The sequence below is a fragment of the Symphalangus syndactylus genome, chromosome 17 (assembly GCF_028878055.3).
Source record: "Symphalangus syndactylus isolate Jambi chromosome 17, NHGRI_mSymSyn1-v2.1_pri, whole genome shotgun sequence".
NCBI classification, from domain to species: Eukaryota; Metazoa; Chordata; class Mammalia; order Primates; family Hylobatidae; genus Symphalangus; species Symphalangus syndactylus.
In genome coordinates, this window is record NC_072439.2 from 75,550,329 (window position 1) to 75,565,876 (window position 15,548).

The window sequence follows — 15,548 nt, forward strand, 5'->3', positions numbered from 1 at the left end:
CTTTGTCATACGAATCAACCTTGAGGTATTCACCTTTCAGCATGTAAGTAAAAATTTAAATAGTCAGTGTTCATCATTGCCATTAGTTATTGTAAGGTACAGCTTATTCCTCTCATTGGAAACAAAGTGCATTTCTTACCTGACCTCTGTGATTTTTAAACAGTATTCATTTGAAAAGCTTGTAGACACCACTGAAGAGTGAAAATATCTACCTTTCTTATTTTCAGGACTTGATCACAGTAAAAATGCTTTTATTTGGAGAGATTCCACCTATATTTCTTGGATCACAATGATTCTGGAATCCTAAAGAGTTCAGAATTTAGATTGCATATGTCTTTTCTTTTTCGACTTCTTTCACTTTTGTAGCTAAACACTTGATCGTAATGACTCAGTCCAAAATAAATATGAACCTATTAGTTTTAGTGATCATGAAAACAAATACTTGGTGAATTTTTTTCTAAAACATCAAAAAAATTTAAATTTTAGAATTGGACGAGGTCTTGGAAAATGTTATCTAATTCTCACTCTTCACCTCACTAAAATTTTGAAAACTTTTTTTGTTTGTTTGTTTGTTTGTTTTTTGAGACGGAGTCTTGCTCTGTCACCCAGGCTGGAGTGCAGTGGCGCGATCTTGGCTCACTGCAAGCTCCGCCTCCCGGGTTCACGCTGTTCTCCTGCCTCAGCCTCTCCGAGTAGCTGGGACTACAGGCGCCCGCCACCACGCCCGGCTAATTTTTTTGTATTTTTAGTAGAGACGGGGTTTCACCGTGGTCTCGATCTTCCGACCTCGTAATCCGCCCGCCTCGGCCTCCCAAAGTGCTGGGATTACAAGCGTGAGCCACCACGCCTGGCCTTAGAGGCAGAGTTCTAACAGAAAACCTAAGTCTCTTGATTCATTTCCAATGCTTTAACCAATATATTGTGTTGCTATTTAGGATAGTTTAAATTCTAATTTTCCATGATTAGTTTTAAAATACAATCATTTTTAAAATATACTAGTAAAACAGTTTTTGCTTTCTAAAAATAACCAGCTCTAAAAGGGATCTTTTCAAGCATTATCATTATTTTAATAACTGGTTTTTAAAACTATCAATCTGTATTAGTAAAATTTTCACTCAGAAAATTTAACTACAACAAAAATAACACTAAAAAAACCCACTTTTACCACTACAATCATCACTTAAATATGGATCCTTTTCAAGAAATAAAATTATAAACTTTAATTGAAACTTTCTAAATTATTTCTAACTGATCTTCTAATTATATCCCATTCCTTAAAATAATGCAGATATTTAGCACCAATAGGAAATGCTTGTAGTGACAGTGAAACATGGTGTATACGAATCACCCATATAATGCACATAATAAAATCTTTGTGAATCACAATATTCCCTTTGTTCTATTCCCAAGTCTCTCAATTATAGGCATATCTGGAGCTACTAGTCCAAATATAATTGATTTAATAATAGATAGCTTAAAGCACAGCGAGATACAGTCATCTCTCAGTATCCGCAGGGAGTGGGTTCCAGGACCCCAGAGATACCAAAATCCCCAGATGCTGAAATCCGTTATACAAAATGGTGTATTTGCATATAACCTAAGCATATCCTCCCATATACTTTAAATCATCCCTAGATTACTTATAATACCTAATATAATATAAATGCTATATCGATAGTTGTTATACTGTAATTTGAAAAATATTTTTACTGTTGTATTATTATTTTTTAGTTTTCTTTCTTCCCAATAAATTTGATTGGCTGTTGGTTGAGTTGTGGATGCAGAGCCTGTGGGTATAGAACTTGCAGATACAGAGGCCAACTATTCTGAAGTGCTTTTAAAACATCATAAACTAAATAGCAGTGAGCATATTTTTTGTGTTATGTTCATATTAATACATGCTAATTTTTTGAATATATAACAAACTTATGACATTTTATTAATATGAATATTTGATGTCCCAAAACTTCTATATAAACCAAGGAAAGTTTATCGTGACGTGTTTTTTTTCCTAACATTATGTATTTACATTTTTTCTTGAGTGTTGAAGAAGACATTAAGATGTTTAGGAGTATTTAAACTCTGCAATAACCCAGTTAAAATGAAAGCTCAGAGGTTTTCGTTTTGTTACCTTTATTGTCACTTGAATATGGACTATTGACAGCTCACCATCTACAAGACATGCACAAAGACAGATTTATTATAATTTAGGTGTTAATCACTTTGGCTGGAGATTTTCTGTTATTAGAGTAGAATACTACATTTCAAACCAGCTATACAAGTTTTTTGTTTGTATTCACTATCTCCATGAAGAATAATTTGAAATGAAAATTGAAGGCTTCTAATTCTATGCAGAGTGACAGCTATGTATTTCCATAAATGTATGAGCATTTTGACATGAAACTGTTATTTCTCATCTGAAGTCCTAATTGTTCAGCATGAAAGTGGGCCATGAGAATGAATAATAATAATAATTTACCTTTTTGAGATCATGGTATTAATAAGCATAATTTTCAGAGCTGCATATAAGCAAAAGGAGTTTGCCTGTAGACAGTAGGACAAGACGGTTATTGGGAGGAGGGTATGTGAATTGCCCACCTTTGCAGCCATCTTGCCTTTCTGACCTTTCTTTCTGCGTAGCTGTAGCCTCTAGCCAGCTACCTTCCACTGCTATACTAGAAACTGACAAAGAGAGCAAAATAGAGGTCAGTGTAGGAATTCCAAGGAGTTAATACCTTTTACTACATAGCTGAATGGCATGACCACTTAGTTGTGACATGTCGTTTTTAAAGTAGTCTGTTTCCTTTCAAAAGAATCCATTTGTCAAGAAGTAAAAAGGGGGTTTGTTGTTGCTCAATGGTATTTTAAAATCCTGTCCAATTTATGTTAAAGAAAGTACCTTAGGAGGTTGAGACTGAAAGACAGTGATACATGAAAAGGAATAAAAGAACACAGCAAACATAAGGTCTGGCAACGACCATGATAGTTGTTTGCCTGCCAACAGCAGTAATAAGGACTAGTTGTACTGGTTGAGAAAGCTGTTTAATTCAGATGCATCCAAAAAATATGCATCCTTCCAAAGAGATACGGTGCATACAATTTATACTTTAAAAAACACCACCATGAACGTCAATCTTGAATGACTCAAAGAAAACGTTTAAATTCTTCAAGCTTACAGACATAAGAAAGAATGCAATAAATTGTGGGAATTGGTAGAGATTTTGCCAAAAATAAATGGCCTACTCTTTTGTGTATGCATGAGGGTGTGTGTGTGCACATGCGCACACACGCGTGTGTGTGTGTTTAATTAGATAAAATTATGTAAGTTCCTTTAGGCTCTGCAGCATTTTCTGATGACCCAGTAATCATTTTCAGTTATCCCACTTAGCTGTTAAGAGCAATGAATAGAAATCTGAAACCAAAAGCCATTCCCTTTAAAATTCTATATGCATTAACTTGGGTTGCAGGAGGAAATTCCCTTATAAAAGTGAAGGTATTACCATTAACACAGAGAACTGTCTTTCAGGTGTTCAGATAATAATTCTGACTCTCATTTCTAGGACCTGTCCCTTCAGTTGTTTTGCAGCTAATGGGCAGAGGTTTGTTCAGAACCACCCACACACACTTGTTTAGTCCCTGGGTGACCAAAAGAATGCATTTATGAGAAGGCTGCTTGGGCCACAGACCGCAGTGTGTGCCTTTGGTACAGAGATTCTCTTTGGTGCAAAATCTATCTGGCCTTTATAGATATTGCATTAGCATCGTGCACAAAATGTTCAACTGCCTTACTCTTGAACCCTTTTCCCTGACCTCAAATGAATGTTTTCTGAAGATATAAATGTGTGAAAGGTGGTCATTTATATAAACCTGGAGAAATACAAGGAGATAGCATTGAAAGAAAATTGTTATTGCACTCTGATCTTGCAGGAAAATTGATTTATTATTATGAAATAACAAAGTACTCTTAAGGCTAAAACCTTTTTTGCCCTACTTCAACCTGACGAAAAGGTTTACCTCCTAGTTATAAACCCATCCATAGCGTGGTTTCTAATGGAAAAATCCGAGAGCTCCTTCACACATGACAATAGGAGCCAGTGCTCTAATAAAAGCCTTCATTAAAATATGGTTGGAATCTATGTGGCATGGCAATTCTCAGCTACAAATTGAAAAAGAATTGGTTGCACCTGTAATGAGAGTTCAATTAAGTCATCTTGGAAAAAAGCTAGAAGAAAATTAAATATTGAATCCTTCATCATTGAGTGTTTATCTTGAAGGGAATAATGTATGGACTGAAGACAAGTGGAGATCATCAGATATAACCTCTCCCGTGTTTATTCTTTATGGTGAAGTAGCTGGTCCTTATTCAAGCAAGGCACTTCTCTATCCATGTTTAATTCTGTAATAAAATAGGATAATAAAAACCACATGTTTACTACAACATAGAGATGTCATACAGGTTGACAGGTAATGACAGCAAAGCACTCTGGACACAATGCTAATATTGTGCACTGTTCATTATTTGAATTATTGATCATGTGCAATGGCCTAAATAATCAAAATAGCAAATATATAGCCTGATCTCTCAGTTCCCAAGTGGAAGGATTATAGGTTGATAATAATATCTCCTTAGATTCTCTTTAACCTAATGTGGTATTTTGTAAGATTTTCAAGCTATCTGCTTAGTCAGAAAATCATTTTAGATATTTAGGCAGCAAAAGCCTCTTCACAGTACTACATTTGGCAAGGTGCCATCCTAAAATAGTTCCTCTTTTCCATATGTGTTATGCCCTTTGCCCAGTCTACCTCCCTTCCCTTTATGCCTAGTTTGACCTTTATTTCTTCTTCTGAAGTTTCCAAACCCATGTTTTCCTAGCTGAGCCATCCACAAACCTTAAACTGTGAGGATGATTTACTCCTGGCCAATGTCCAGGGCCATTTGCCAACCTCCCCAGCACAATTCTAAAACTTACCAAGGCAGTGGATATGAGCGGCCACCACTGAGGGATCCTTGGGACACTTCTCAAATCCAACATAATCAAATTTAGAAAGGTTGGGTCTTTCTCATACCCTGTGCTCAGAAGAAATCTAATTATACAAGAAACTCTCCAGCTCTGTCCTAATCAAGTCACAATAATGCCCATCATGCAGAAAAGACAAAATTGCTTCTAACACACTGCCTCACACCTTATGGTGAGTAATAAATACTTGACGAACGAATATGCAAGAAAGTGCACTAAATGGCAGAAAGTATATTCTACAGCCAAGGTCACAGCAATTATGTTTCTAGAAGCAGGAGTCACAGGAAAAATAACAATCCCCTGAATTACTGTTCTACTTAAGCACATCATTGAAATGGTTTTGTATATCATGGAATCCTGATGCGTGAGAGAAATCATCTATCTTTACAAGCATTTACTCCTGTTAAGTACCTATTCTGTCATTAAAACAAAGTTTGTCACATATATTTAAGAGTTTTTTTTTTTTTGCATTTCCCTTATTTTTATGTTAGATCCTTTGTTCTGCTTGGGCCTGTGAAAACGTATTACTTTATGAGTCTCTATGTGTCATATCCTCCAATAGGTCCTGCCATCTCTGTTCTCTGTTTTTATTTTATGCAACTGCTTTTTCAGATACGTTGTGACTTTCGTAAATGTAGGTTGGGAGGAACAAAACATTATTAAGATTTTCCTATATATGTTTTATATACATCATTTCCTTTTAACTTTCACAATAGCCCTGTAAGGTAAGGGTCAGTAGCCCCAGTTTACAGATGAGAAAACTGAGTCTCAGAAAGTAGATCACTTCCTGCAGGCTAATATGTGTCAGCATCATATTCAGAACCAGGAAAAGAAGGCAAACTAAAAAAAAAAAAAAAAAAAAAAAAAATGACAAGAAATGAGGAATAAAAGATTATATTAAACTAACATTTTTAGCACTACCTACTGGAACACTGCCATGATATCCAATTGCCAGACACTTGTGGGATTTCCATCCAGCTCTACATCCGAGTTATGATTCAGGAACCACTGGGCAGGAAAATGTGAGGACACAGAGGAAGCTGACTGAAGCAGGTAAACGAGAAGAGGAAGTGAGGCATGCCAGAGAGGCACCGTCATGACCCCACAGTTAGGTTTTAACCTGACTTGGAAGCTATATTGTCCTTGACAGCCATTGTAGTAGGTAACAATATTGTACGATCTTGGAGACTTGGGGAAGCCTTTTTTCTCCTTTTTTAGTATCTAAAATTAATCCGTATTCTAACTATGCATCTTCTGAGCCCTTGCCTTTTGTATACCTGCTAATTACATTAATATTTGAGCCAGCATGAGAATCAGACAGAAAACAGGTATCTCCTATCCACACTTTTGTGAGAAATCAGGCCCAGAAAATCAGGGGCCCTCTCACAGGCACCTCAAACCCAACATATCTCAAATTGAACATGTTTCCAACTTCTAGCTACTCATCCCTCTTTTTATGACCTTCCTAACTAAAGACACTCATCCATCTAGTCACCCAAGCCAGAAACCTGGATGTCAGCCATGGGAAGAAAAAGAATTGTGGTGGTTAAGAGCATAGCTTTTGAAGTATGTGGATTCTGAGTTCAGTCACCAAGGTTTAGATTTCAGCTCTGATACTCACAATGTGACTTGGCGAAAGTTACTTTACCTTTTGAAGTCTCAGTTTTTTCATCAATAAAATGGTTGTATCAATCATACCTTTCTCATAGCACTATTGTATGGGCCATATGATATAATCCAAGTAAAGTGTTTAATAAAATAGCATGCAGGTATTAAGACACAGGAAAAATTAGCTACACTGATGACCATGATGATTAATGATGACGCTTGACTTTTTCCTCAACCATCCTTCACCCTAAAGGTCATCAAATCCTACACATTCTAACTAAATACTTTCAGATCTTCACCTTGTGTCTATCACTTTGTCTTAGGCCTTAATTAATTTTTTGCATAATTATTATTGTGTGGGCTCCTAACCTGTTTTTATTTTTTTTACCTCCTACTTAACTCACCTCCCTTTGTCCTTTGTGTTTGGCCCCAGAAGCATAAATACAATCTTGTTTTCCTTTGCTTAAAATTCTGTGGTAGCTTGCCTACTATTTATAAATCCCAACCTCCTTTTTTTTTTTTTTTTTTTTTTTAAGAGGACAGAGTCTTGCTGTCGCCCAGGCTGGAGTGCAATGGCGCGATCTCGGCTCACTGCAGGCTCTGCGCCCCTGGGGTTCACGCCATTCTCCTGCCTCAGCCTCCCGAGTAGCTGGGACTACAGGCGCCTGCCACTTCGCCCGGCTAATTTTTTGTATTTTTAGTAGAGACGGGGTTTCACTCTGTTAGCCAGGATGGTCTCGATCTCCTGACCTCGTGATCCGCCCGCCTCGGCCTCCCGAAGTGCTGGGATTACAGGCGTGAGCCACCGCGCCCGGTCCAACCTCCTTTTTATGTCATAGCAAGTCTTGCATGTGTGGACCCTGAACACTTATGTTACAACATCTTTGGCCTCCTGCTACTCACATCCTTTATTCCCATTCACCTCTTCATGTTTTTTTTGTGACATTAATTCTACCTGAAGTGTCCTGCCAGTTTGTCCAACTTTCACACTTTACCTTACTTACTATTTCAAATCCATGAAGCACATTCACCTCATCTTTCCTGCCATCCCTTGGGGTGAACTGGTTGCTTTCTCTTTTATACAAGTTGGGCTTGGTATAGACTTCCATTATAGCACTTATCACAGGGTGTTACAATTATTATTATCATCATCATCATATAGTTAGTGTAGTCCTACTAGAGGCCAACATCAAACACGCTACCTAGCAAAAACCTACGTAGAGCCAATGAAGCACCGTGACCTACCAAGTGGTAAAAGGAAGGCAACCAAGCTAATTGCCAGGCATAATTCATCTCCAGAGACTCAAGTTGATAGGAAAAGAATAATCATTGGAAGCTTGCAAGTTATCAACATCCTGGGGTGGAGAAAGGAGTCTCTAAGTAATTCATTCTCCTGTATGATTTACATAAATTGAATCTTGCTTTTCTTTGATATTTATTAAAGATACAGTCTCATAGATACTTCAGGGTCATATAGTATATGAGTGTTCCATTGTTTCCATACCAATTATCTCAAACTTAAACATTTTAAAATGTTTAAAATAATAAATTTCTTTTCTTTTCTTTTTCTTTTTTTTTTTTTGAGGTGGTGATTTGCTCTTTTTGCCCAGGTTGGAGTGCAATGGCACGTTCTTGGTTCACTGCAACCTCTGCCTCCTGGGTTCAAGTGATTCTCCTGTCTCAGCTGGGATTACATGTGTGGGCCACCACACCTGGCTAATTTTGTAATTTTAGTAGAGACAGGGTTTCACCATGTTGGCCAGGCTGGTCTGGAACTCCTGACCTCAAGTAATCCACCTGCCTTGGCCTCCCAAAGTTCTGAGATTACAGGCATGAGCCCCCACACTCGGCCAATAAATTTATTTTCTTATAGTTAAATAGGTAAAAAGTCTGACACAGGTATCACTGGGCTAAAATCAGCATATCACAAAGACCGCATTTCTTACCGCAAGCTCTAGGGAGAATCTGTTTCCTTGCTTTTTGTGGGGGGAAGTTGTTGATCTAATTCAGTTTCTTGTAGTTGTACTACTGAGGAGAGTCCCCAGCTTCTAGAGGCCTCCCACATTCACTTTGTATCCTTCCTGCCTCCTCTTTCCTCTTGCATCTCTCTGAACACAGTCCTTTTAAGGACTGATGTGATTAGACTTGATCCATCTGAGTACCACATCTGTAAAGTCCCTTTTTCTATGTAGGGTAATATAGTCACAGGTTCTTGAGAGATACTTCATGATTTTATTACAAAGGCATCAAGATGCTGGCAGGTGATGATCTCTACCAGGATTGCCTGGAAAGTAAAGCAGTGAAACTGAAACTTGGGGAATCTTACTGTGAGGCACAAATAATCCAAAATATGGTAAAGATTTTTAAAATATGTCCTTTCAGACACCATGTAACAGGGTACTCAGAGAACTCAACCTGAATGGAGACACCCGACTTCCCAGTGTCAGAGACTTTTATTCTATGTTACCAGGAGCCTCCCAGCTTCCAGAAGGACCAGAGACCAGTAATCATTTGGTCCTTTGAATGATAGAGTAATTTTCCCCAAAAAAGACCTCTCAGAGAAGGAAAACTTGCCAGCTTCCAATGACCTGTTTTTTTTTTTTTTTTTGAGACAGAGTCTCACTCTGTTGCCCAGGCTGGAGTATAGTGGCATGATCTCTGCTCACTGCAACCTCTGCCTCCTGGGTTCAAGAGATTCTACTGTCTCAGCCTCCCAAGGAGCTGTGATTGTAGGCATGCACCCCCTACACATGGCTAATTTTTGTATTTGTAGTAGAGATGGGTTTTGCCGTGTTGGTCAGGCTGGTCTCGAACTCCTGACTTCAGGTGATCTGCCCGCCTCGGCCTCCCGAAGTGCTAGGATTATAGGCGTGAGGCACCGCACCTGGCCTCACCACACCTGGCCTCAATGACTATACTTTTCCTATCAACTTGAATCTCTGGAGATGATTTATGCCTGGCAATTAGCATGGTTGCCTTCCTTTTACCCCTTCGTAAGTCACCGTGCTCCATTGGTTCCACTCAGATTTCTGCTAGGTAGTGTGCTTGATTTTGGCCTCTAGTAGGAATACACTAGCTATATGATGATGATAATGATGCTTATAATTGCAACATCCTATGATAAGTGCTTATTTCTTAATCTGTTTCCAGTTTCCCAAAAGATCTGCTTTGTGAAGTCCTCATGGGGGAATCATTCTGTCTATCATACATAGGACCAAATAATTACTGTCCAGCTGATCCTTCTGTGAGCTAGGAGAATCCTGATAATGTAGCATAAAAGTCTCTCTGGTTCTGGGAAGTAGAGTCTCTCCTTTCAAATTGAGTTCTCTGAGCACCCTGTTGTGCAGTGTCTGTGAAAAGGCTAGGAATAGACTTGCATTTCTACTGTAGCCGTTTTAGAATTGCTTGGGTGAGTTCTTCATGCCCTAGGAAGGCATTTGACTTTCATAGTATTTATGACGTTATTTGACATTTGTTAGTTTGATCCTACAAAATATGAACATCTGGAGGAAAGTTGGTGTATGCTTTATTAGCATATATTCTCTGACATTACCTTTGCTTTTTCATTCTCTTCTCCATCCCAGTCTCTGGTCACAGTTCTCATTCATACCATAGATGCTGACATACTTCATTATAAAGTGCCAGCCAGCCCTGAAATCTCCAGCTGTCTCAATGCCACCTCCTTATCTAGCACCACTCCCATCCGCTCTTCTCACCCAATCACCTTTCCCTCAGCTAGAGACCTGGACTCTCAATTATCATTTCATTCAAATAAATTGTCTCTTCCTTGCCACACTCATTGTTCCTTTTTGTTGAACTTGACTGTCAATTAGTGATCACAAACTGCCCTGATTACCACACTTACTACTAAACACATCCCTCAACACCTCACTATAAACTACTCTTGTTTCTTATTTAACCTGTTTCCAGGGTCCCAAAAGATGTTCTTTGTCAGAACCAATGTTTTTTCATCCAGAAGTAAGTATCTTTCTTCCCTTTCAAATTTAGCTACTTTCTTCTTCAAACTCTCTGTTCCACTGATCCCATGATTGTTTACATATTATTAAAATCTTCACCACATTTTTCACTCTTTTGCTGGGCAATAAGATTCCCCAAGATTCACTTTCACTGATTTTCTTTCCAGGCAATCCCGCTAGAGATCATCCCCTGACTAGCATCTTGATGCCTCTGCAATAAAATCATAACATATCTGCTATCTTCCCAAATATCCATCCCATTAAATTAAGATAGTAAAATTTGGTATCTTCCCTTGAAGTGGACATTGACATATTACTATTGCCTTGTTTAGTTCCTATAAATATATCATTCAACAAACAACCTGCACTGATGTCCTCTGCAGTTTTGTAGAACCAGAAATTGAGATCCAAATATGAATAGCTAAGGTTAGATGAGTTGTTGAGCTAAGTGTAGTCTCAATCACCAGTAGGCATAGCTTATCCCAATATAAGCAATTTTACTTTTGGAGTAAAATCCAAAAACAATTTACATTTTGATCTCATTATGTCTAGTTTAGGTAAAATGTTATACTGATACCTTCATTTGGATGTAAAACAAATAAGGCATTCTTGTTCTAACTAGTGAAGGCAAGATAAACAATAGATATCTTATAAGAGGAAAGTCCTGTTCACCGAACCAGATAAGCTTTAGGGACTCAATTCTACAAGTAAGCCATAGATTTCTTCTCTCCTTGTCATGAACATCTACCACTCATGTTACAAATCAATACTAATAGAATAGCATGGTGTTCTTGCCCCCTTCAGACTACATGAATCATTGCAATCAATCAGATTTGTATTTGTAAAAGCCATGGTGTACTGTAAAAGTTAACACTGGAAAAATTAAAGAATTCAAAAGCCACATGTAAAAGAAATGCTTTTCTAGATTATACTTGAATTATCATGATTCAATTGCAAAAAAAAATCCTAATAAAAGTTTCTGTCTTGAAAATTAGCTTTCACTGACATTTATAAATGGTAATTTCTTTGCCTAGGCATCTCCCTATTACTTGTAACAATTCTAAATTTTACTAGCGTTAAGACCTTTAATTGTAAGTTATCCTGAAGATGTGCTTTAAATTCAATGTTTTTGCAATCTTTTAATCATTGAGATAATTTCATTTTATTGTGGAAATATACAATATTGCAGAAAGTAAACATAGGAAAGAGTTTTGATGTTCAGTTTCTCTTTTAGGTATCAGGAAAAAAATACTGCAATTTCTTAGTACCAGGCAGTGAGGTGCTGAAGCCAGCTCATTTTGGCTTTAAAAGGCAAATAGTGTGCATCTCTTCCCATTGTGCATTCAGAGGTGTCACTCTGGTTGCTAGAAATAGACCATGGCAAGGTATTCACACCATAGAAATCAGTAAATGCTCCAAATCAGGGCTTTTCATCCCAGAGACCCGGTATTAAGCACTAACCAGCATACTACTGGTATGGCATGTTAACATACATACAACTTCTATAACAATGTAGTAGCTTCTGGCTCTGGGGAGCCAAATGGACTGATTGTTGTTGCTGCTGTTGGGTGTGTATGTTTTACAGTTAACTAGGGACTTAATCATTTCTGTAGTAAAACTGTCACTATTAACTGTGAATCCTTTTTTAGTAGTAGGATTGTATGCTACTTTGACAAGGTACTAGCTACAAATATTAATGGAGTATCAGCCACAGGATCAACACACTTTCAAAGAGACGTCATAAACTACATTGGATTAAAGCTGTCCCAATGACTTTAGACAAACTTTAAAGGAAAAAATGAAATTGTTCTGCGGACCATTCAGATAGAGCTTTAAGAGAACACCAAAACAATAGCAACAATAAAAATGAAGTTTGATCTGGGGTAAGGAGTTAGAGTTGTTTCCAAGAATAATAAAATTATTTGAAAATGTTAAGTGTTAAAGTAATTAAGTTCAGAGACAGAATGATAAACATGTACATCTCTGGATCTTTTAGCAAAATAATACAAGCAAGAAGCCAATTTTATTCCTTCAGCTTTTCCTCCAGTGTACCATTCCCACCTCCATCAAACTGTGGGTTTCTATTAGTTTAGCAAAGGCAGAAAGCTTTAGAGGTTTTGGGGTAAATACATTTTAAAAACCTAAAATGGGATCTTAGCATACATTTTGTTGAACTTGATATAGAGTCAGAGCAATTAACACATTGAAAGTTTTTCAAATTAGTAAAAAATTTTTTGGACTGACTTGCATTAGTAGACTATACTAAATGTTTTTAAGAAAAATTTGGAATAAGCATAGAACATTTTTTAATGAAACTTTATCATTGAGAACATAGGTAAACCTTGGCAATTTTTTAAACCACTTCTAGTTAAATTAGTCTAGCTAGATTAAACAAGGGCTGGGCGAGCTATGACCAATAGGCCGAACCTGGCCTCCTAGAGCTGATTTATGCAGCCCCTGAGTTAAGAATGATTTTTATACATTTTTAAATGGTTGAGAAAAATCCAAAGAATAGTATTTTTGTCATGTGAAAGTTGTAGGAAATCCAAATTCTCCATTAATAAAGTTTTATTGGAACACAGTTTCACCCATGCTTTTACATGTCATCTATGCTGCCTTCAGGCCACAAAAGTTGTGTTGAGTAGTTATCCAACATTATATGGCCTACAAAGCCTGAAATATTTGCTATCTGCTACTTTACACTGTAAGTTTGCTTACCCATGGACTAAATGACACTTATTTTTAATTTGATGTTTTAATTCCTTTTCTTTAACTTGAATCAAATTCGAGATCAACAATTTTCTTAAGGATATTAAATAGCTACATGCTAGTTATGAAACATGTAAACAAAGAAATAAATGATGCATATGCAATCAACTGAGTTCATAAGAGATAATGTGTTCAGATTTTCCTTTTTCCTTTCAATCATCTCCAGCCAAAGGCTGTTGAGCAGCTGGTGAATCTTCTGCTTCTCCTCACCAGAACAGAGGATAAAAGGGCAAAACATTGGACCTATAAAAGAGAGGGTAGCAAAGATAATGCTCAAGACAGAGAAAATAAAAAGAACTTATAATTATATTGTGTTCTATTTTTGAGTGCCAAAAACATTAATTTGTCAAATGTATGCTTTAAAATGTGCCTAAGTTTTATAAACTCTGTTTTGTTACTACTTCGTTTTTTTTTTTTTGAGACGGAGTTTTGCTCTTGTTGCCCAGGCTGGAGTGCAATGGCACGATCTCGGCTCACCGCAACCTCCGCCTCCCGGGTTCAAGCGATTCTCCTGACTCAGCCCCCCCGAGAAGCTGGGATTACAGGCACGCACCACCACGCCCGGCTAATTTTGTATTTTTAGTAGAGATGAGGTTTCTCAATGTTAGTCCGGCTGGTCTCGAACTCCCAGCCTCAGGTGATCCGCCCACCTCGGCCTCCCAAAGTGCTGGGATTACAGGCGTGAGCCACTGCGCCCGGCACTACTTCATTTTTTAAATACCAACAACTTCCAATGATTGGAATTAACTGGACCTTCTCAGGGCCTGACCATAGCCTTGGGTGCATCTGTTACAGCAGAGATGTGAATATACCCTAATATTATTGCCCTGCTGATATGCAAATGCAGGTAACTAACCAGAGGAAAAGAAAGTAATTATTTCCAGATGAAGACTGGGCAAACATAGACAGAAATAGATTTTGAAAACTCATGGATTTTTTTCCATGAATCCCTTTAATTACTTTTCTTATACAGTATTACTAAATATGGTTTTGAATAACTCTATCTCCATCTCTGTTCTTTTTAGTTTTTCATAAGTATGGGAGCAGAGAAAAAGGGAATTTAACTTACAATTTTTAACAGGCAAGATTTACTTAAGATTATCTGTTCAAAAATCAAATGACTTTGAGTTCTTCAGAGTTTCAGGGGAAGACGGTCATGCAAAGTACAAAGATCCAGAGAGAAACCTATTAACACAGGGATGGGGCAAAATTTATTTTCACCAGTAGAGTAATCCTAGGATGTCAGTAAAACAATTAGGGCTTAATTATAATTTGTTCAACATTTTACCCTGATAGAACCTCTGGTAGGGGAGCATGTGTTATCCTGACATGGCAGGAAAGAAAACTAGCAATTATGAAATGATGTTTTCAAGGTCACAAAAGTGATAACTAACATAGCCATGTTTAAGGCCAGGTCCTCTGACTGGAAACTCATGTCTTTTGGAACTGCTGTTTAAGAAAACATCATAGAGTTCAAGAAAAGCACCTAAGAATACTCTTAAGACTTTTTTGATCATCTAATTTAAATAATCTTTACTTAATGTTATTTGGCCTATAAAAATCTAGAATATGGATTTATTTTTTCTCACCTTCCAAAAAAATCCCTTTACTAGTATTTGACATGGAATTGAGATTAAGAATGCATTAGGAGTTCACATGTATATGCACTCCTTAATCTGTGCATGTGCATGTAATCCTATAGCTGCAGGAAGGAGATGAGGAGTACAATTAATACATCATGTTTCTGAAACCAGTAACTCAAAAAATAGAAATATAGACAGAATATTTGAAAAACTAGTACTTTTTTGGGTGTGTGTGTGTGTGTGTGTGTGTTTAAAAACAGTGGCTTGGCATTTCTCTCTATGGCATATTAGATTTGGATAATATAAAATCACACTTAAATCTGTTTACAGTCTCATTTTGGAGTTTATTCCATTTGTTAGCTGCCACTAAAGAGTATATCTTATTTTGCTTATTCAGGATATGCATATTCTGTATGTAAGGCTTCGGTATGTGTGATCCTCTTTTCTAAGATTGCATACAAAATGATAAAGGATTATATTTTGCAAAACTGAAGTATGAAATAGTAAGATCTCTCTTTGTGGTACTCAAGACATCCTGATTTGATAATTTCATTTTGGAAACTTTATTGGGAAATGATCTGAATTTACACAGA

At 37.2% G+C, this 15,548-nt stretch overlaps 1 protein-coding gene across 5 annotated transcripts in view; it reads left to right on the forward strand.

Moving 5' to 3' along the window:
* Positions 1–15,548, forward strand: part of NLGN1 (neuroligin 1) — a 728,070-nt gene that overhangs the window by 306,581 nt on the left and 405,941 nt on the right. The window lies entirely within an intron of this gene.